Genomic DNA, 21,692 nt, shown 5'->3' with positions numbered 1-21,692 from the left:
ACGAATGGACCCCAAACCTATGTGACCTTGTAGAGGGTCGCTGGGACTATTAGAAAATAGTGAGAGTTAGAAAAATAACCCTCCCCAAGACCCTGAAAAGTGAGTGCAAAGTGCACTAAAGTTCCCCTAAGGACAAAGAAGTCGTGTTAGAGGAATAATGCAGGAAAGACACAAACCAACAATGCAACAACGATGGATTTCCAATCTAGGGTACCTGTGGAACAAGGGGACCAAGTCCAAAAGTCACAAGCAAGTCAGAGATGGGCAAATGCCCAGGAAATGCCAGCTGTGGGTGCAAAGAAGCTTCTACTGGACAGAAGAAGCAGAGGTTTCTGCAGGAACGAAAAGGGCTAGAGACTTCCCCTTTGGTGGACGGATCCCTCTCGCCGTGGAGAGTCGTGCAGAAGTGTTTTCCCGCCGAAAGAACGCCAGCAAGCCTTGCTAGCTGCAAATCGTGCGGTTAGCGTTTTTGGACGCTGCTGTGGCCCAGGAGGGACCAGGAGGTCGCAAATTGGACCAGGAGGTAGAGGGGACGTCGAGCAAGACAAGGAGCCCTCTTAGCAGCAGGTAGCACCCGGAGAAGTGCCAGCAACAGGCACTACGAGGATGCGTGAAACGGTGCTCACCCGAAGTCGCACAAAGAAGTCCCACGTCGCCGGAGACCAACTTAGAAAGTCGTGCAATGCAGGTTAGAGTGCCGTGGACCCAGGCTTGGCTGTGCACAAAGGATTTCCGCCGTAAGTGCACAGGGGCCGGAGTAGCTGCAAAAGTCGCGGTTCCCAGCAATGCAGTCTAGCGAGGTGAGGCAAGGACTTACCTCCACCAAACTTGGACTGAAGAGTCACTGGACTGTGGGGGTCACTTGGACAGAGTTGCTGGATTCGAGGGACCTCGCTCGTCGTGCTGAGAGGAGACCCAAGGGACTGGTAATGCAGCTTTTTGGTGCCTGCGGTTGCAGGGGGAAGATTCCGTCGACCCACGGGAGATTTCTCCAGAGCTTCTAGTGCAGAGAGGAGGCAGACTACCCCCACAGCATGCACCACCAGGAAAACAGTCGAGAAGGCGGCAGGATCAGCGTTACAGAGTTGCAGTAGTCGTCTTTGCTACTATGTTGCAGTTTTGCAGGCTTCCAGCGCGGTCAGCAGTCAATTCCTTGGTAGAAGGTGAAGAGAGAGATGCAGAGGAACTCGGCTGAGCTCTTGCATTCGTTATCTAAAGTTTCCCCAGAGACAGAGACCCTAAATAGCCAGAAAAGAGGGTTTGGCTACCTAGGAGAGAGGATAGGCTAGCAACACCTGAAGGAGCCTATCAGAAGGAGTCTCTGACGTCACCTGGTGGCACTGGCCACTCAGAGCAGTCCAGTGTGCCAGCAGCACCTCTGTTTCCAAGATGGCAGAGGTCTGGAGCACACTGGAGGAGCTCTGGACACCTCCCAGGGGAGGTGCAGGTCAGGGGAGTGGTCACTCCCCTTTCCTTTGTCCAGTTTCGCGCCAGAGCAGGGCTAAGGGGTCCCCTGAACCGGTGTAGACTGGCTTATGCAGAATTGGGCACATCTGTGCCCAAGAAAGCATTTCCAGAGGCTGGGGGAGGCTACTCCTCCCCTGCCTTCACACCATTTTCCAAAGGGAGAGGGTGTAACACCCTCTCTCAGAGGAAGTCCTTTGTTCTGCCATCCTGGGCCAGGCCTGGCTGGACCCCAGGAGGGCAGATGCCTGTCTGAGGGGTTGGCAGCAGCAGCAGCTGCAATGATACCCCAGGAAGGGCAGTTTGGCAGTACCAGGGTCTGTGCTACAGACCACTGGGATCATGGGATTGTGCCAACTATGCCAGGATGGTATAGAGGGGGCAATTCCATGATCATAGACATGTTACATGGCCATATTCGGAGTTACCATTGTGAAGCTACATATAGGTAGTGACCTATATGTAGTGCACGCGTGTAATGGTGTCCCCGCACTCACAAAGTCAGGGGAATTGGCCCTGAACAATGTGGGGGCACCTTGGCTAGTGCCAGGGTGCCCTCACACTAAGTAACTTTGCACCTAACCTTTACCAGGTAAAGGTTAGACATATAGGTGACTTATAAGTTACTTAAGTGCAGTGTAAAATGGCTGTGAAATAACGTGGACGTTATTTCACTCAGGCTGCAGTGGCAGGCCTGTGTAAGAATTGTCAGAGCTCCCTATGGGTGGCAAAAGAAATGCTGCAGCCCATAGGGATCTCCTGGAACCCCAATACCCGGGGTACCTCAGTACCAAATACTAGGGAATTATAAGGGTGTTCCAGTAAGCCAATGTAAATTGGTAAAATTAGTCACTAGCCTGTTAGTGACAATTTGGAAAGAAATGAGAGAGCATAACCACTGAGGTTCTGATTAGCAGAGCCTCAGTGAGATAGTTAGTCACTACACAGGTAACACATTCAGGCACACTTATGAGCACTGGGGCCCTGGTGAACAGGGTCCCAGTGACACATACAACTAAAACAACATATATACAGTGAAAAATGGGGGTAACATGCCAGGCAAGATGGTACTTTCCTACACCTATTTTCTCCCATTCTATAGCATTTCCTAATGTTTGCGGTATCCTATGTCTAATTACTTGCCTTATTTTGGTGTCCGGTATATATGTTGTTTATAATACCGACATATAGAAGGAGTATTGCCTCTAAGATATTTTTGGTACTGTGTCACCCAAATAAATACCTTTATTTTTGGTAACACTGAGTATTGTCTTTACTTGTGTATAAGTACTGTGTAACTATAAGTGGTATTTCATGAGCTTTGCATGTCTCCCAGTGCAGCCTAAGCTGCTCTGCTATAGCTACCTCTATCGGCCTAAGCTGCTAGAACACTAATACTTCACTAAGAAGGGATAACTGTATCTGGTATAATGTGTACATACCCAAGGAACCCACTACAAACCAGGCCAGCCTCCTACAACAACCATGGAGGGCAACACACCCATGCACAATATGTCACACGCAGAAACAAAAACATTGCATTTACATCCCCACAGGTAACCCAGCCAATGTCACCGGCAAAGAGGTGCTAGTAACATCCAGTCCCCCCACAGAAGAGGCCCACAGGGATGACAGCAGCTCTGGTCGTCTGGATCTGGATGACCAACCTGGCTCATCAGGGACCTCCGGACAGTCGATTACCCAGGTATGCTCCCACACCACCACAGAGCCTCCCCCCTCAGGAAACACCACCACAGCACCCACCCAGCGGGCCCATACCTCTGTCCCCAGGACACATCAATCATCAGTGTGTCCACCACTACAGGGACCCTAGGCCACCCCACAAACACAGGAGAATCAGGAACCTTGGGTCAGTGGCAGTGGGCACACGGTTCAGGGGACAGAGGCACAGGACAACAGGGAAGCTGTGAGGACTGCTGTGCGACAGGGGGAGGACAGGCCCAGGAAACCGACCACCCAGAAGGCACTCACCGCGATCCTGGGAGCCTACCAACATTCCCAGGATACGCTGGGCCAAATCCTGGACAAGTTGCAGGAGAACCTGCGGCTGCAGGAGGGACTGTACCAGGGGATCAGGGAGGATTTGAAGGCCATCAACACCACCCTGGTCTCCATTGCAGGGGTGCTGGCAGACATGGCCAACAGTATGAGGGAGGCAGTGGCACACCACTGGGCCCCTGACACTACCCAAACCACTGATCAGCCCTCCACCTCCTCTGCCGCTAGTGGACAGGAGGCCCCGTAACGGGACCAACAGGCCACCAGCACCCCTCCCCCTGCAGATTGAGAACCACCCCGCAAACGTTCCCTGCAATCCAGGCAGAAGCCAGAGACAATTGCTAAGACCCCAACCAGGAAATAAGACTCTCCTGATTGTCACCCTTGAGTCCCACTCTGTCACCCTGTCCACCCCGAACTGCCATTGCTCCCCTTCCTATGACCCCTTGGACAATGCACCTGTGATACAAATAGACTGGACTCTAACCTGGACTTCCTCCATCATCACCCCAGCCCATTGTACTACCCCCTCTTCTGCATGGCGCTGCAATAAACAGACTTTGATAAAATACAATTATGGTGTATGTCAAATGTTTTCAAAATGTATTTGTTTAACCAGGTTCAAACATTGCAATTCAACTGTACATTAATGTTTACATAGGAAAGACCTGTAGTTGGCTGCTCTGAACACACCATGAGCAATAGTGGGACACCAACATCTGCAAAAAGAGGTGCCAAAGGGTACACTCAGTGGGCATAGAAGTAGGAATACACAGCCTGACAGTGACAAAGTCACACATCAAACTTACAATTATATGTGTATTAACACTGTCTTGCCTGTGTCTCATTGGAAGTATTGGCGAATAATTGCATTTCTGTTGTCCTCATCCTCATCCTCTGCCTCCACATCTTCACTGTCCACAGGATCCACTGCTGCCACACGGCCATCTCCAGCCTCCTCCTCCTGCGGAAAAGGCACTCAGCATGCAACATACAGCATGACATGATGATCTGGCAGACCTTCTTGGGTGAGTAGCACAGGGATCCACCTATTGGATGGAGGCAACGAAACCTGGCCTTCAGAAGGTCCTTTCTATAATCCTTCTTGTTATCGAGGGACAACTGTTAGCTACACACTCACCCTTAGGGCCCACACCATACCCATACACCAACCTCTACTGGGTGGGAACCAGTTTTACCTATTAGCCACACCCTGTGCTCTGGAGTTGGCCCAGCACATTTGGGATGCTGCTATTCCTCAGGATAAAGGCATCATGCACAGACCCAGGATACTTTGCATTGACGTGGGAGATGTACTGGTCCGCCAGGCACACCATCTGGACATTCATGGAGTGAAAACTCTTTTGATTTCTGAACACCTGTTCATTTCGCCAGAAGGGGGGACAAATGCAATATGTGTTCCATTGATTGCCCCAATGATGTTGGGTATATGTCCCATTGCAAAGAAGTCAGCTTTCACTGTGGCCAAATCCTCCGCCTGGGGGAAAACGATGTAGCTGCACAAGTGTTTAATCAGGACAGACAACAGTCTGGTCAGCACTATTGAGAACATTGGCTGTGACATTCCTGCTGCCAAGCCCACTGTCACTTGGAAAGAACCAGTTGCCAAGAAATGGAGCACAGATAGCACTTACACAAGAGGGGGGATCCCAGTGGGGTGACGGATAGCAGATATTAGGTCAGGCTCCATTTGGGCACACAGCTCTGTGATAGTAGGATAATGTGCCTGTCCTCCATTGTTGCCAAGTCCACCAGGGGTCTGTACACAGGAGGATGTCTCTATCTCCTATTCATCTGCAGCGGTTGCAATCTATGGGGCAAAAGAGTGAGCAGCTGGTCATTATCTGTACATTCCAGCCACTACAGTTCAATGCAGAATGTGATTGTAACATTATTTTGTTGGAGATGTCCAAATAATGCATTTGTGTACTGTGATGCAGTTAGGATCCATGGCCTGCACCCCCCCTGAAATGGCGTCCACCTGTCCTATATAGAGGGACAGGTGGAAATGAGGTCATTCCGCTGACGTTGTGTGCCGTTGCGGGAGGCGGCAGAGAACCGCTGTGCAACTCCTCATTGGTCAGCATTGGGCCCTATGGGGTACAGCGGTCAATGGTGATGTACGCCGGCTGTGACGGTACGCACCGCCGCGGACATGACTGCCATTTTCTATCTGTTCACTCACTTGCTACCTGACCTTCAACAGGAGAGGTCCTACACTTCAAGTTCTGCTGTGACCTGTGTCTGAAACCGACCATGGCTTGTGTTACTGGGGAAAGGGCCCCTGTCTTTATCTTGGAGGAGTTGGAGCGAATGGTGGATGGGGTCCTACCCCAGTACCGACTGCTGTGTGGGCCTCCAGGCCAACAGGTGAGTACACCGTGAGTATGATGCATGGGGCGTGAATGTATGGAGTGCTGTGTGTGAAGGCCTCATGTAGGGTGGGGTTGGTGGATGGGCCCTGGGCAGCGTGCAGCATGTATGCTGGGCCATGTCTGTGCTAATGGGGATGGGAATAGGCATGGTGGGCCATAAGTGTAACAGGCAGGACGGTTGGACTAATACCTTTCCATGTGTGTATTTTTCTGCAGGTCAGCGCCCATCAAAAGATGGGTATATGGCGTGCCATCGCCAAGGACCTGCAGACCTCGGGGGTCTACGGCAGGCGGAGCACCCACTGTCGCAAACGTTGAAAGGACCTGAGACACTGGGCACGGAAGATGGCTGAGGCCCAGCTGGGGATGGCCTCCCAATGAGGAAGGGGTGCCCGTCGAACCCTGATCCCCCTGATGGCCCGCATACTGGCGGTGGCCTATCAGGAGCTAGATGGGCGCTTGGGGGCATCACAGCAGCCTCAAGGAGGTGAATACAGTGCCCTTCATTACAACTTACGCCTGGTGGGGTGGCCTCCGGGTGGGGGGTGGGGGCCCTCTGGGTGCCCCTAGGCCAGGCCTAGCATTGCAGAGTGGGTCCCATGTTGGGCAGGATTCTGATGTGAAAGTCCTCCAACCAAGCTAGTAGGCATCCACTACTGGGCAGGGTCCTGTGGGTCTCAGGTATGTTGCAATTTGCGTTAGGTGTCCCTATCCATGGGCTGGTGACTAGCATTGTGACTTGTAGTGCATTGCCTAATCCGTAGTGCAGTTCCCTGTGTGTGACTGTGTTGTGTACGCCAACGGTGGTGTTGTTGGTGCCATTGACCAAGTGTATCCTTTGTCTCTTCCCCCCCTTTTTGTTTTGTCACCCTGTCCTTATGTGCATTAGCATCATCTGGCGGCGGAGCAGAGGAACCGGCGACAGAGGGAGCTGCATCCCACAGGACCCAGGAGGCCGAATCCACCGACAGTAAGGGCACCAGTGGAACGGAGGGCGAGAGGAGCAACACGGCGGAGACTGGACAGGACAGTTCGGACACAGATACCTCCTCCGATGGAAGCTCCCTGGTGGTGGCGGACAGCTCTGCACCCACCCCAGCTACAGCTGCCAGCCCCGTACCAGCACCACCCTCCCAGCAGCCCCTCAGCGAGTTTCCAGTACCTGCTCACCCAGAAGGGTGGGCATCTCCTTGCCCCAGGCACCTCAGGCCCTGCCCCAGTTAGCCCTGCTGCCCTGAGGGAGATGGCTATTGACCTCCAGTGATCCATCTCTGTTGGGCAGTCAACCATTGTGAATGCCATCCAGGGGCTGGCAGTCCAAATGCAACAGTCCAATGCATTACTGGAGGGCATTCACACTGGCTTGGAGGTCCAACAGAAATCAATCCAGGCTCTGGCCTTATCTCTGATGGCAGCCATTGTCCCTGTTTCCACGCTCCCCCCTCCAACTTCCTCTTCCCAATCCCATTCCCCTCAACCCCAACCTATCCCAAGCACACAGTCAGACGAGCAGGCACCAGGACAACACACAGAGTAGACATGGCAAACACAAGCACCACACTTCATCCCACAGTCACTCACACAAACACCATCAAGAAACAGTCATACCAACATCCACTGCCTACACTGTGTCCCCCTCCTCCTCCTCGTCCACCTCCCTCCCAGTTGCGTCTACTCTCACACCTGCATGCACTACATCCTCATCCATTACCACCATCACCAGCACACCTATCAGTACACACCCCTCACTGGCAGCCATCACCCCTACATCCATGCACACATCCCCTGTGTCCTCTCCCACTGTGTCGGTGCCCCCTCCTCCCAAAGTACACAAACGCAAACACTCAGACACCCAACAGCCATCCACCCCACAACAGCATCCAGCCCATGCACCTGCACTGAAACACGGCAGACTTACACCTCCTACCACCACTCCCTCTTCCTCCACTCCCATTCCTTCTCCCTCTTCCCACCCCAATGTCCTTAAGAAGCTTTTCCTCACCACCATTGACCTCCACACTAGCCCGTTCACCCCCTCCCGTCCCTCACATCAGGCCAGGGTGGTCAAAACCCAGGCAAGCACCTCAGCCACCCAGTCCATGGGCACAGTAGTGTCCCCAGCAACACCAGGTGGGAAAGGATCCCAGTCACCAGCCAGCCAGGAGGAAAGGGTACCTGCCCCAAATGCCACAAGGAACGGCAGGGATGCAGCCCCAGCTGCAGGAAGGAACGGCAGGGATGCAGCCCCAACTTCTGGAAGGAAGGCCAATGAGCCAGCCCCAGCTTCTGGAAAGAAGGGCAAGGAGCCAGCCCCAGCTCCTGGAAGGAAGGGCAAGGGGCCTGCTACAGCAGGCAGTAGAGACAAGGGGCCTGGTGCTGGGACTCAGTCGGAGCCCCTATCATCAACCATGGTGGTGCAGCTGTCCGAGGCTGCAGGGAATGGGATGGAGCCTCCCCCCACCACTGCCAGCACTGCCACCAGCAGCAGCAGCCCCAGTGGGCAGCAGTCCGAGGCTGCAGAGGATGGGTCCAAGGGAGTATAGTCTCTATGGTATTTTTTGCACTTGTGTTACCAAAATGAAGTACCTTTATTTTTGAAACACTGAGTATTTTCTTTCATGTGTGTGAGTACTGTGTGACTACAGTGGTATTGCATGAGCTTTGCATGTCTCCTAGTTAGGCCTTGGCTGCTCATCCACACTACCCCTAGAGAGCCTGGTTTCTAGACAAAGACTACATTTCACTAATAAGGGATAACTGGACCTGATATAAGGTGTAAGTTCCTTAGGTACCCACAACAAACCAGGCCAGCCTCCTACAACAGGAACCTACAGTCTGGAGCTCCAGCAACAACTTTGCTCTGGAACATTGTTTCTCTGGTTCCTTCCAGCAACTGCAACATTTCCCTGGCTGTGCCTCCTCTGAGGGCGGCAAGTCTTCAGTCTACACCAAGAAGCAAGAAGGAATCTGCTTTGGAGTGAAGGAGTCACTCCCCTGCATCTGCAGGCACCAACTGCAACGACGACCGGCTGCGTGAGTCCTCTCACTTGCAACTCTACATTGCTCCTTCAACACAGGTGGTGGCCCTTGGTCCCATCTACCACCTGTCCAACTTTGGAGGGGGCGAGTCATTGCCTCTACTTGCAGGACAGTACCTCTGTGCACCGTGTATATAGCAGCTACCAAGGTTTGTTGGAGGTTCTTCCACACCACTAACGGACTGTAACTCTTCTTTCGACATGGGACACCCTCTGCGTCACTTTTGGAACTCCTCTCCGGCTCCTGTGCTGCATAACCGACTCCTGGTTTCCACTGTCGACAGGGTCCTGCATCTTCAAAAGGGTGGGTAGTGGTTCATGCCCCAACTGGACACCCCAACTGGAAATGGACTTCGTCCCTTTCATTTGCAGGTCCTCCTATGTCTGGATCCATCTTCTGTTTCTTCCAGTCTTGCTTGGGTTTCACACAGTCCTTTACAAAGTTTGTCTATGGGTTTGGGAAAAACAGGTACTTACCTCTCCTCTCCTGGTCGCTGGGGCGCACTCTGGTACTTACCATTTGGGGTTCCTAGTTCCTCCTGCTCCCCTCTACAGATTCCACTCACCTGGGTGGGAGTCCATCATTTGCATTCCATTTTTTTAGTATATTGTTTGGGCTCCCCATAGGATCACAATTGTCTACTGTTATTACACTGTTTTCTATTACTTTCTATGCTCATTCCTGACAACTGAGGTGTATATAATAGTGTGTTTACTCACCTGCTAACAGAGTATTGCCTATATAGTATTCTAGTATTTGTGTCAATAAAATAAAGTACCTTTATTTTTGTAACACTGTGTGGTTCCCTCATGTGTGTAAGTGCTGTGTGACTATAAGTGGTACTGCATAAGCTTTGCATGTCTCCTAGATAAGTCTTGGCTGCTCATCCACAGCTACCTCTAGAGATCCTGGCCTCCTAGACACTGTCTACACTTCACTCATAAGGAGATACTGTGAGAAGGTAGCCTCTTTCTAGCCTTGTTACCCCCACTTTTGGCCTGTTTGTGAGTGTATGTCAGGGTGTTTGTCACTGTTTTCACTGTCTCACTGGGATCCTGATAGCCAGGCCTCAGTGCTCATAGTGAAAACACCATGTTTTCAGTATGGTTGTTATGTGTCACTGGGATCCTGCTGGTCAGGACCCCAGTGCTCATAGGTTTGTGGCCTATATGTATGTGTCACTGGGACCCTGTCACACAGGGCCCCAGTGCTCATAGGTGTGCATGTGTATGTTCCCTGTGTGGTGCCTAACTGTCTCACTGAGGCTCTGCTAACCAGAACCTCAGTGGTTATGCTCTCTCATTACTTTCAAATTGTCACTGACAGGCTAGTGACCATTTTTACCAATTTACATTGGCTTACTGGAACACCCTTATAATTCCCTAGTATATGGTACTGAGGTACCCAGGGTATTGGGGTTCCAGGAGATCCCTATGGGCTGCAGCATTTCTTTTGCCACCCATAGGGAGCTCTGACAATTCTTACACAGGCCTGCCACTGCAGCCTGAGTGAAATAACGTCCACGTTATTTCACAGCCATTTTACACTGCACTTAAGTAACTTATAAGTCACCTATATGTCTAACCTTTACCTGGTAAAGGTTAGGTGCAAAGTTACTTAGTGTGAGGGCACCCTGGCACTAGCCAAGGTGCCCCCACATTGTTCAGAGCCAATTCCCTGAACTTTGTGAGTGCGGGGACACCATTACACGCGTGCACTACATATAGGTCACTACCTATATGTAGCTTCACCATGGTAACTCCGAATATGGCCATGTAACATGTCTATGATCATGGAATTGCCCCCTCTATGCCATCCTGGCATTGTTGGTACAATTCCATGATCCCAGTGGTCTGTAGCACAGACCCTGGTACTGCCAAACTGCCCTTCCTGGGGTTTCTCTGCAGCTGCTGCTGCTGCCAACCCCTCAGACAGGCATCTGCCCTCCTGGGGTCCAGCCAGGCCTGGCCCAGGATGGCAGAACAAAGAACTTCCTCTGAGAGAGGGTGTGACACCCTCTCCCTTTGGAAAATGGTGTGAAGGCAGGGGAGGAGTAGCCTCCCCCAGCCTCTGGAAATGCTTTGTTGGGCACAGAGGTGCCCAATTCTGCATAAGCCAGTCTACACCGGTTCAGGGACCCCTTAGCCCCTGCTCTGGCGCGAAACTGGACAAAGGAAAGGGGAGTGACCACTCCCCTGACCTGCACCTCCCCTGGGAGGTGTCCAGAGCTCCTCCAGTGTGCTCCAGACCTCTGCCATCTTGGAAACAGAGGTGCTGCTGGCACACTGGACTGCTCTGAGTGGCCAGTGCCACCAGGTGACGTCAGAGACTCCTGCTGATAGGCTCCTTCAGGTGTTAGTAGCCTTTCCTCTCTCCTAGGTAGCCAAACCCTCTTCTCTGGCTATTTAGGGTCTCTGTCTCTGGGGAAACTTTAGATAACGAATGCATGAGCTCAGCCGAGTTCCTCTGCATCTCCCTCTTCACCTTCTGATAAGGAATCGACCGCTGACCGCGCTGGAAGCCTGCAAACCTGCAACATAGTAGCAAAGACGACTACTGCAACTCTGTAACGCTGATCCTGCCGCCTTCTCGACTGTTTTCCTGCTTGTGCATGCTGTGGGGGTAGTCTGCCTCCTCTCTGCACCAGAAGCTCCGAAGAAATCTCCCGTGGGTCGACGGAATCTTCCCCCTGCAACCGCAGGCACCAAAAAGCTGCATTTCCGGTCCCTTGGGTCTCCTCTCAGCACGACGAGCGAGGTCCCTCGAATCCAGCGACACCGTCCAAGTGACCCCCACAGTCCAGTGACTCTTCAGCCCAAGTTTGGTGGAGGTAAGTCCTTGCCTCACCTCGCTGGGCTGCATTGCTGGGATCCGCGACTTTGCAAGCTTCTCCGGCCCCTGTGCACTTCCGGCGGAAATCCTGTGTGCACAGCCAAGCCTGGGTCCACGGCACTCTAACCTGCATTGCACGACTTTCTAAGTTGGTCTCCGGCGACGTGGGACTCCTTTGTGCAACTTCGGCGAGCACCGTTTCACGCATCCTCGTAGTGCCTGTTTCTGGCACTTCTCCGGGAGCTACCTGCTTCAGTGAGGGCTCTTTGTCTTGCTCGACGTCCCCTCTCTCTGCAGGTCCAATTTGCGACCTCCTGGTCCCTCCTGGGCCCCAGCAGCGTCCAAAAACGCCAAACGCACGATTTGCGTGTAGCAAGGCTTGTTGGCGTCCATCCGGCGGGAAAACACTTCTGCACGACTCTCCAAGGCGTGGGGGATCCATCCTCCAAAGGGGAAGTCTCTAGCCCTTGTCGTTCCTGCAGTATTCACAGCTCTTCAGCCTAGTAAGAGCTTCTTTGCACCAACCGCTGGCATTTCTTGGGCATCTGCCCAGCTACGAGCTGCTTGTGACTTTTGGACTTGGTCCCCTTGTTCCACAGGTACCCTCAGACAGGAATCCATCGTTGTTGCATTGCTGATTTGTGTTTTCCTTGCATTCTCCCTCTAACACGACTATTTTGTCCTTAGGGGAACTTTAGTGCACTTTGCACTCACTTTTCAGGGTCTTGGGGAGGGTTATTTTGCTAACTCTCACTATTTTCTAATAGTCCCAGCGACCCTCTACAAGGTCACATAGGTTTGGGGTCCATTCGTGGTTCGCATTCCACTTCTAGAGTATATGGTTTGTGTTGCCCCTATCCCTATGTTTCCCCATTGCATCCTATTGTAACTATACATTGTTTGCACTGTTTTCTAAGACTATACTGCATATTTTTGCTATTGTGTATATATATCTTGTGTATATTTCCTATCCTCTTACTGAGGGTACACTCTAAGATACTTTGGCATATTGTCATAAAAATAAAGTACCTTTATTTTTAGTATAACTGTGTATTGTGTTTTCTTATGATATTGTGCATATGACACTAAGTGGTACTGTAGTAGCTTCACACGTCTCCTAGTTCAGCCTGAGCTGCTTTGCTAAGCTACCATTATCTATCAGCCTAAGCTGCTAGACACCCTATACACTAATAAGGGATAACTGGGCCTGGTGCAAGGTGCAAGTACCCCTTGGTACTCACTACAAGCCAGTCCAGCCTCCTACATTGGTTGTGCAGCGGTGGGATAAGTGCTTTGAGACTACTTACCACTCTTGTCATTGTACTTTTCATAAGAGAAAAATATACAAAACAAGGTCAGTGTATATACACATAGCCAAAAAGTTTTGCATTTCCTCTTTTCACTCTTTTCTAAGTGCAGAAAAGTACTTCTAAACTTTCAAAAAGTTCTTAAAAGTTTAAAAAGTTTTTTTCTGTCTTTCCAAAAAGTTCTGAAAACTTTTTTCTCTTTGTCTATCACTTTAACTCTCTCTAAAAATGTCTGGCACAGGCCAAAAAGTTGAACTGTCCAAACTTGCATATGATCACCTTAGCTGGAAAGGAGCAAGGAGTCTCTGCATAGAGAGAGGTTTGAGTGTAGGGAAGAATCCTTCCTTAGAACTGTTAATTAATATGCTTAGAGTACAGGATAAGGCCATAAGTCCCCAATCTGTAGAAAAAGTAGCTAATGGTTCTCAATCTGATCCAGGGACTCCCCCAGGAAAAGGTTCAGGAAAGAAACTTCTCAGCCTGCCCATTACTAGACAGTCTAGCATAGTTGGTACAGAGGTTGAATCACATCATACTGATGATGTGCTCTCACATTATGCTGGTAGCCAAGCTGTTAGGGTGCCCCTTGTAAGGGACAGGTCTCCTTCTGTTCATTCCCATCATACCTCTGTATCTAGAAATGTCCCTCCCACCCACCCTGATGACAGATTGTTAGAAAGGGAGCTCAATAGATTGAGAGTGGAGCAAACCAGACTGAAGCTCAAGAAGCAACAGCTGGATTTGGATAGACAGTCTTTAGAAATAGAGAGGGAAAGACAGAAGATGGGTTTAGATACCCATGGTGGCAGCAGCAGTATTCCCCATAGTCATCCTGCAAAAGAGCATGATTCCAGGAATCTGCACAAGATAGTTCCCCCTTATAAGGAGGGGGATGACATTAACAAGTGGTTTGCTGCACTTGAGAGGGCCTGTGTTGTACAGGATGTCCCTCAAAGGCAGTGGGCTGCTATCCTATGGCTATCATTTAGTGGAAAGGGTAGGGATAGGCTCCTTACTGTAAAAGAAAATGATGCTAACAATTTCCAAGTTCTTAAGAATGCACTCCTGGATGGTTATGGCTTAACCACTGAACAGTACAGGATAAAGTTCAGAGAGACCAAAAAGGAGTCTTCACAAGACTGGGTTGATTTCATTGACCAGGCAGTGAAGGCCTTGGAGGGGTGGTTACATGGCAGTAAAGTTACTGATTATGAAAGCCTGTATAACACAATCCTGAGAGAGCATATACTTAATAATTGTGTGTCTGATTTGTTGCACCAGTACCTGGTAGACTCTGATCTGACCTCTCCCCAAGAATTGGGAAAGAAGGCAGACAAATGGGTCAGAACAAGGGTGAACAGAAAAGTTCATACAGGGGGTGACAAAGATGGCAATAAGAAGAAAGATGGTGAAAAATCTCAAGATAAGCATGGGGATAAGGGTAAAACCAAAGATCCCACCTCAAATCTTAAACACTCTTCAGAGGGTGGGGATAAAACAAATTCTTCCTCTTCTTCCCAACCTGCACACATTAAAAAGCCTTGGTGCTTTGTGTGTAAAAACAGAGGCCATAGGCCAGGGGATAAGTCCTGTCCAGGTAAACCCCCTGAGCCTACCACCACTAATACATCAAGCTCTAGTGCCCCTAGCAGTAGTGGTACTAGTGGTGGGACTGCTGGCAACAGTCAAGCAAAGGGTGTAGTTGGGTTCACTTATGGGTCCATAGTGGAAACTGATGTAATCAGTCCCAAGACAGTTTCTGTCACACCTAGTGGCATTGGCCTTGCCACACTGGCTGCTTGTCCCCTTACAATGGATAAGTACAGGCAGACAGTTTCAATAAATGGTGTTGAGGCCTTGGCCTACAGGGACACAGGTGCCAGTTTCACTTTGGTGACTGAAAACCTAGTGCCTCCTGAACAACACATCATTGGACAACAGTATAAGATTATTGATGTCCATAACTCCACTAAGTTTCTTCCCTTAGCTATAATTCAGTTTAGTTGGGGTGGAGTTACTGGCCCTAAGCAGGTGGTGGTATCACCTAGCTTACCTGTAGACTGTCTCTTAGGTAATGACCTAGAGGCCTCAGGTTGGGCTGATGTAGAGTTTTATGCCCATGCAGCCATGCTGGGCATCCCTGAGGAATTGTTCCCTCTCATTTCAAGTGAAATGAAAAAGCAAAGGAGAGAAGGCCTGAAAACTCAGGATCCCTCTCCATCAACAGGTAAAAAGGGTATCACAGTATCCCCTAACCACCCTACCATTCAGGATACTATTCCTGTGGTGGGAGAAACCTCTCCTGGGGTGGCATCTGTTCCAAGGGAATCATCAGCTGGCAAAGCTGGACTCCCTGAGGTGGAAGTAACTCTCTGTGGGATAACTAACATTGGTGAGAAAAACAGCACCATTTTAGTTAACATGGAGCATCCCTCCAACCCTCCCAGAGAAACTTTAGTGCAGAAACCCTGCACTACCTCACAACACTTAGGACAGCATCCCTGCCCTAGTGTGGAGCTCATAGGACAGCATCCCTGCCCTGCTCCAACTCAAGAGAAACAGCATCCCTGTTCTCTCTTCCAGCCAAATGGACAAAGTTTTTGTCCAGCTATGGCTTTACTGAGACAGCATCCCTGTCTGGCATTTCCATCATTACAAATAGGTTCAGTGGATAATTCCCACTGCTCTAAACTAAAACTTACTGATAGAAACTCTGAAAATACATCTTCACATTGTTGCTTAGCTAAAAAACTTCAAACAGGGTGGTTTACATCCCCACAGGGAAGTAACCATATAGTGGATGATAAAGGGAGTAACCAGTCTATTGCAGAGCTACTCTCTACTTATCACCACTTAGACAATAAAGTCTCAACTGGCCAAGGTTAGCCTTATTGTCCTTCGTTTGGGGGGGGGTTGTGTGAGAAGGTAGCCTCTTTCTAGCCTTGTTACCCCCACTTTTGGCCTGTTTGTGAGTGTATGTCAGGGTGTTTGTCACTGTTTTCACTGTCTCACTGGGATCCTGATAGCCAGGCCTCAGTGCTCATAGTGAAAACACCATGTTTTCAGTATGGTTGTTATGTGTCACTGGGATCCTGCTGGTCAGGACCCCAGTGCTCATAGGTTTGTGGCCTATATGTATGTGTCACTGGGACCCTGTCACACAGGGCCCCAGTGCTCATAGGTGTGCATGTGTATGTTCCCTGTGTGGTGCCTAACTGTCTCACTGAGGCTCTGCTAACCAGAACCTCAGTGGTTATGCTCTCTCATTACTTTCAAATTGTCACTGACAGGCTAGTGACCATTTTTACCAATTTACATTGGCTTACTGGAACACCCTTATAATTCCCTAGTATATGGTACTGAGGTACCCAGGGTATTGGGGTTCCAGGAGATCCCTATGGGCTGCAGCATTTCTTTTGCCACCCATAGGGAGCTCTGACAATTCTTACACAGGCCTGCCACTGCAGCCTGAGTGAAATAACGTCCACGTTATTTCACAGCCATTTTACACTGCACTTAAGTAACTTATAAGTCACCTATATGTCTAACCTTTACCTGGTAAAGGTTAGGTGCAAAGTTACTTAGTGTGAGGGCACCCTGGCACTAGCCAAGGTGCCCCCACATTGTTCAGAGCCAATTCCCTGAACTTTGTGAGTGCGGGGACACCATTACACGCGTGCACTACATATAGGTCACTACCTATATGTAGCTTCACCATGGTAACTCCGAATATGGCCATGTAACATGTCTATGATCATGGAATTGCCCCCTCTATGCCATCCTGGCATTGTTGGTACAATTCCATGATCCCAGTGGTCTGTAGCACAGACCCTGGTACTGCCAAACTGCCCTTCCTGGGGTTTCTCTGCAGCTGCTGCTGCTGCCAACCCCTCAGACAGGCATCTGCCCTCCTGGGGTCCAGCCAGGCCTGGCCCAGGATGGCAGAACAAAGAACTTCCTCTGAGAGAGGGTGTGACACCCTCTCCCTTTGGAAAATGGTGTGAAGGCAGGGGAGGAGTAGCCTCCCCCAGCCTCTGGAAATGCTTTGTTGGGCACAGAGGTGCCCAATTCTGCATAAGCCAGTCTACACCGGTTCAGGGACCCCTTAGCCCCTGCTCTGGCGCGAAACTGGACAAAGGAAAGGGGAGTGACCACTCCCCTGACCTGCACCTCCCCTGGGAGGTGTCCAGAGCTCCTCCAGTGTGCTCCAGACCTCTGCCATCTTGGAAACAGAGGTGCTGCTGGCACACTGGACTGCTCTGAGTGGCCAGTGCCACCAGGTGACGTCAGAGACTCCTGCTGATAGGCTCCTTCAGGTGTTAGTAGCCTTTCCTCTCTCCTAGGTAGCCAAACCCTCTTCTCTGGCTATTTAGGGTCTCTGTCTCTGGGGAAACTTTAGATAACGAATGCATGAGCTCAGCCGAGTTCCTCTGCATCTCCCTCTTCACCTTCTGATAAGGAATCGACCGCTGACCGCGCTGGAAGCCTGCAAACCTGCAACATAGTAGCAAAGACGACTACTGCAACTCTGTAACGCTGATCCTGCCGCCTTCTCGACTGTTTTCCTGCTTGTGCATGCTGTGGGGGTAGTCTGCCTCCTCTCTGCACCAGAAGCTCCGAAGAAATCTCCCGTGGGTCGACAGAATCTTCCCCCTGCAACCGCAGGCACCAAAAAGCTGCATTTCCGGTCCCTTGGGTCTCCTCTCAGCACGACGAGCGAGGTCCCTCGAATCCAGCGACACCGTCCAAGTGACCCCCACAGTCCAGTGACTCTTCAGCCCAAGTTTGGTGGAGGTAAGTCCTTGCCTCACCTCGCTGGGCTGCATTGCTGGGATCCGCGACTTTGCAAGCTTTTCCGGCCCCTGTGCACTTCCGGCGGAAATCCTGTGTGCACAGCCAAGCCTGGGTCCACGGCACTCTAACCTGCATTGCACGACTTTCTAAGTTGGTCTCCGGCGACGTGGGACTCCTTTGTGCAACTTCGGCGAGCACCGTTTCACGCATCCTCGTAGTGCCTGTTTCTGGCACTTCTCCGGGAGCTACCTGCTTTAGTGAGGGCTCTTTGTCTTGCTCGACGTCCCCTCTCTCTGCAGGTCCAATTTGCGACCTCCTGGTCCCTCCTGGGCCCCAGCAGCGTCCAAAAACGCCAAACGCACGATTTGCGTGTAGCAAGGCTTGTTGGCGTCCATCCGGCGGGAAAACACTTCTGCACGACTCTCCAAGGCGTGGGGGATCCATCCTCCAAAGGGGAAGTCTCTAGCCCTTGTCGTTCCTGCAGTATTCACAGCTCTTCAGCCTAGTAAGAGCTTCTTTGCACCAACCGCTGGCATTTCTTGGGCATCTGCCCAGCTACGAGCTGCTTGTGACTTTTGGACTTGGTCCCCTTGTTCCACAGGTACCCTCAGACAGGAATCCATCGTTGTTGCATTGCTGATTTGTGTTTTCCTTGCATTCTCCCTCTAACACGACTATTTTGTCCTTAGGGGAACTTTAGTGCACTTTGCACTCACTTTTCAGGGTCTTGGGGAGGGTTATTTTGCTAACTCTCACTATTTTCTAATAGTCCCAGCGACCCTCTACAAGGTCACATAGGTTTGGGGTCCATTCGTGGTTCGCATTCCACTTCTAGAGTATATGGTTTGTGTTGCCCCTATCCCTATGTTTCCCCATTGCATCCTATTGTAACTATACATTGTTTGCACTGTTTTCTAAGACTATACTGCATATTTTTGCTATTGTGTATATATATCTTGTGTATATTTCCTATCCTCTTACTGAGGGTACACTCTAAGATACTTTGGCATATTGTCATAAAAATAAAGTACCTTTATTTTTAGTATAACTGTGTATTGTGTTTTCTTATGATATTGTGCATATGACACTAAGTGGTACTGTAGTAGCTTCACACGTCTCCTAGTTCAGCCTGAGCTGCTTTGCTAAGCTACCATTATCTATCAGCCTAAGCTGCTAGACACCCTATACACTAATAAGGGATAACTGGGCCTGGTGCAAGGTGCAAGTACCCCTTGGTACTCACTACAAGCCAGTCCAGCCTCCTACAGATACCTGGACCTGGTACAAGGTGGTAACACCACACACCAGGACAACTTCCTAAACAGAAAAGCAGTTGTTAAGAATGTGCTCCCTCATGATAAGATTATATAAGGCCTTATAGTCATGCACATTACTTCCATGTAACCAGCCTTCCAGAGCCTTGCCAGGGCTGTCCACAAAATCTACCCAGTCTGGGGAGGACTCCTTCTGTGTCTTCCTAAACTTGATCCTATATTCCTCTGTGGTCAACCCAACCCCATCAATGAGAGCACCCTTAAGTACCTGATAACTGTCTTCATCTTCCTCCCTAACAGTTAGTTGTTTGTCCCTCTCTTTGTCAGCAAAGGAAAGCTACAGGATGGCTCTCCACGTCCTTTGAAGGACCTTCTGAACTATTCATACCCTCTCCAAAGCCTTGTAAGGTGGGACTATTTTGCTACGATTCCTACAGTCATAGGATTCTTACCTGACTCTGGTCTCTCTATAGTTGTTGCTGTTGCCACCAAGGGAGGCCAACCCCAAATTCTGTCTCTCCCTTTCCACTGCTAAGGCCTCCCTATCTAGGGCTAACTGTTGCTGCTACAACTTCAGTCTGGCCTCTTTTAGTCACAGGCTACCAAGTTCACTTTCTAGGGACTCCCTTACCCAGCCCGAGCTAGCGCGGTCAGTCTCATCAGAATCTGCTGAGACGTGGGTGTGGACAGATGAGGAGGATTTATCCCTCCTCCTGGGGATCCTTTGCACCAACTCCCTAGGAGAAAAAGTTGGCCTGCTTGTATGTCCCTCCTTTTTACTATCATGACTACTCCCAAGAGGACTATGGTGTTCCCCAGAATCTTCCTCACCCTCGCCAGTAGGATCTAACTCTATCCTGCCCAACACTGAAGCGCTAGTCTCTACTTCCTTCTATACCTGGCTCTCTGAGTTTTACAGGTCAAATTGGATTAGCAATCCCAGGAGTAGAGTTTTGTTGGGATTTCTCCCTGCATTCAGCTTTCTAGAGGCACATAGCTTCCTCAGTTCCTGGAAGGTGAGGCCTTCATACTTCGATTCTGAGGCCTGTGTTGTGTCCTCTGCTGAAGGCATGTTACCTAGGATAGTTTGAGTGCACCTTCCAACTCTAAGGTTCTAGACTGCCTAAGAGTTTAGAAGAAGGGCTATGCTAGACCCTCGATTTGTCTAGAAATCTCTGATACTAAAGTGCAGTGTGTCCCCAATTACTAGTAGTGACCTTTCCTGTGGAAAGTCACCGGTGACAGAGTGGTAAAGCAATAGCAAGTGTCTTATCCCACCGCTGCACCACCAATAAAGGAAGCTGGCTCACTTTGTGGTAGACACCTATGGTTTTACACCTTATACTTGGGTCCAGGCAAACGTCAATTAGATAGTGTTACAGTATCTAGACAGCCAGGGCTCTCTAGGGTAGCTGTGGTGAACATCCAAGACGTATCTAGAAGGCATGTTAAGAACTTGCAATACCACATTAGTCACACAGTAACTTATCACACATGAAAGGAACCATACAGTGTTGCTTTATTACAGGTACTTCATTTTAGGCATACCAAACTAGACTACCATTGGCATACCTCCATTTGGAGGTATGAACACACAAGATATGCACAGGTAAGTACTCAGGAAAAGCATAAATTAGCAAGGGCCCTATAGGGGGGCCAAACCATATACTAAGAAAATGGTATGCGACTGAGTGTCCCCTTGCAGAGTGTATACAAGAGCTAGATAAGTGTTGGGGGAGAGTGGAACCCCAAATGGTAAGTCCCTAGAAGATCTCTAGCGGCCGGGTGCAGAGAGGTAAGTTACCTGGTTTTTCCATAGGCTAACATGAGGATGTCACGGTTTGACAATGTAGGGACCGGCCCAGTGGAACCCAAGGGCAGATTCTGGGTGAAGGGGATCAGCAAAAGAAGGGAGAGAGATCAGCCCATGCAGGAGTGTCCAGGTGGGGCAGGAGCCAATGCCCACCCTTCTGTAGCTGAAGATCCAAGTCGACAGTGAAGGATGAAGTCCAATTGTGGGGTCAAGGAGCTGCAGAGGAGTCCATGAAGTCGCCTACAAGCTGTCCCTCAATGGTCAGCGGATTGCAGATGGGTCAGTGGTCAGCAGGGACACCCACAAACAGAAGCAAATGCAAGAGGAGCTGTTGGACGTTTTGCAGAGCTATGGAGGACCAGCACGGCCCTAGGGACTCACCCCTTGGAGGGAGTCCGGGGTGACCCTCGGAAGACAGGAGAGCCAGCAGAAGTAGTCAGAGCCCCCAGAAGCAACCCACTGTCAGCAGGTACATTAAGTTGCAGTGAGGCCTGTAGGAAAGTACCATCTTGCCTGGCATGTTACCCCCATTTTTCACTGTATATATGTTGTTTTAGTTGTATGTGTCACTGGGACCCTGGTAACCCAGGGCCCCAGTGCTCATAAGTGTGCCTGAATGTGTTACCTGTGTAGTGACTAACTGTCTCACTGAGGCTCTGCTAATCAGAACCTCAGTGGTTATGCTCTCTCATTTCTTTCCAAATTGTCACTAACAGGCTAGTGACCATTTTTACCAATTTACATTGGCTTACTG

This window comes from Pleurodeles waltl, chromosome 7 (genome assembly GCF_031143425.1).
Source record: "Pleurodeles waltl isolate 20211129_DDA chromosome 7, aPleWal1.hap1.20221129, whole genome shotgun sequence".
Classification (NCBI taxonomy): domain Eukaryota; kingdom Metazoa; phylum Chordata; class Amphibia; order Caudata; family Salamandridae; genus Pleurodeles; species Pleurodeles waltl.
The sequence above is the reverse complement of the archived record's forward strand: the minus strand, read 5'-3'. Positions refer to the sequence as shown.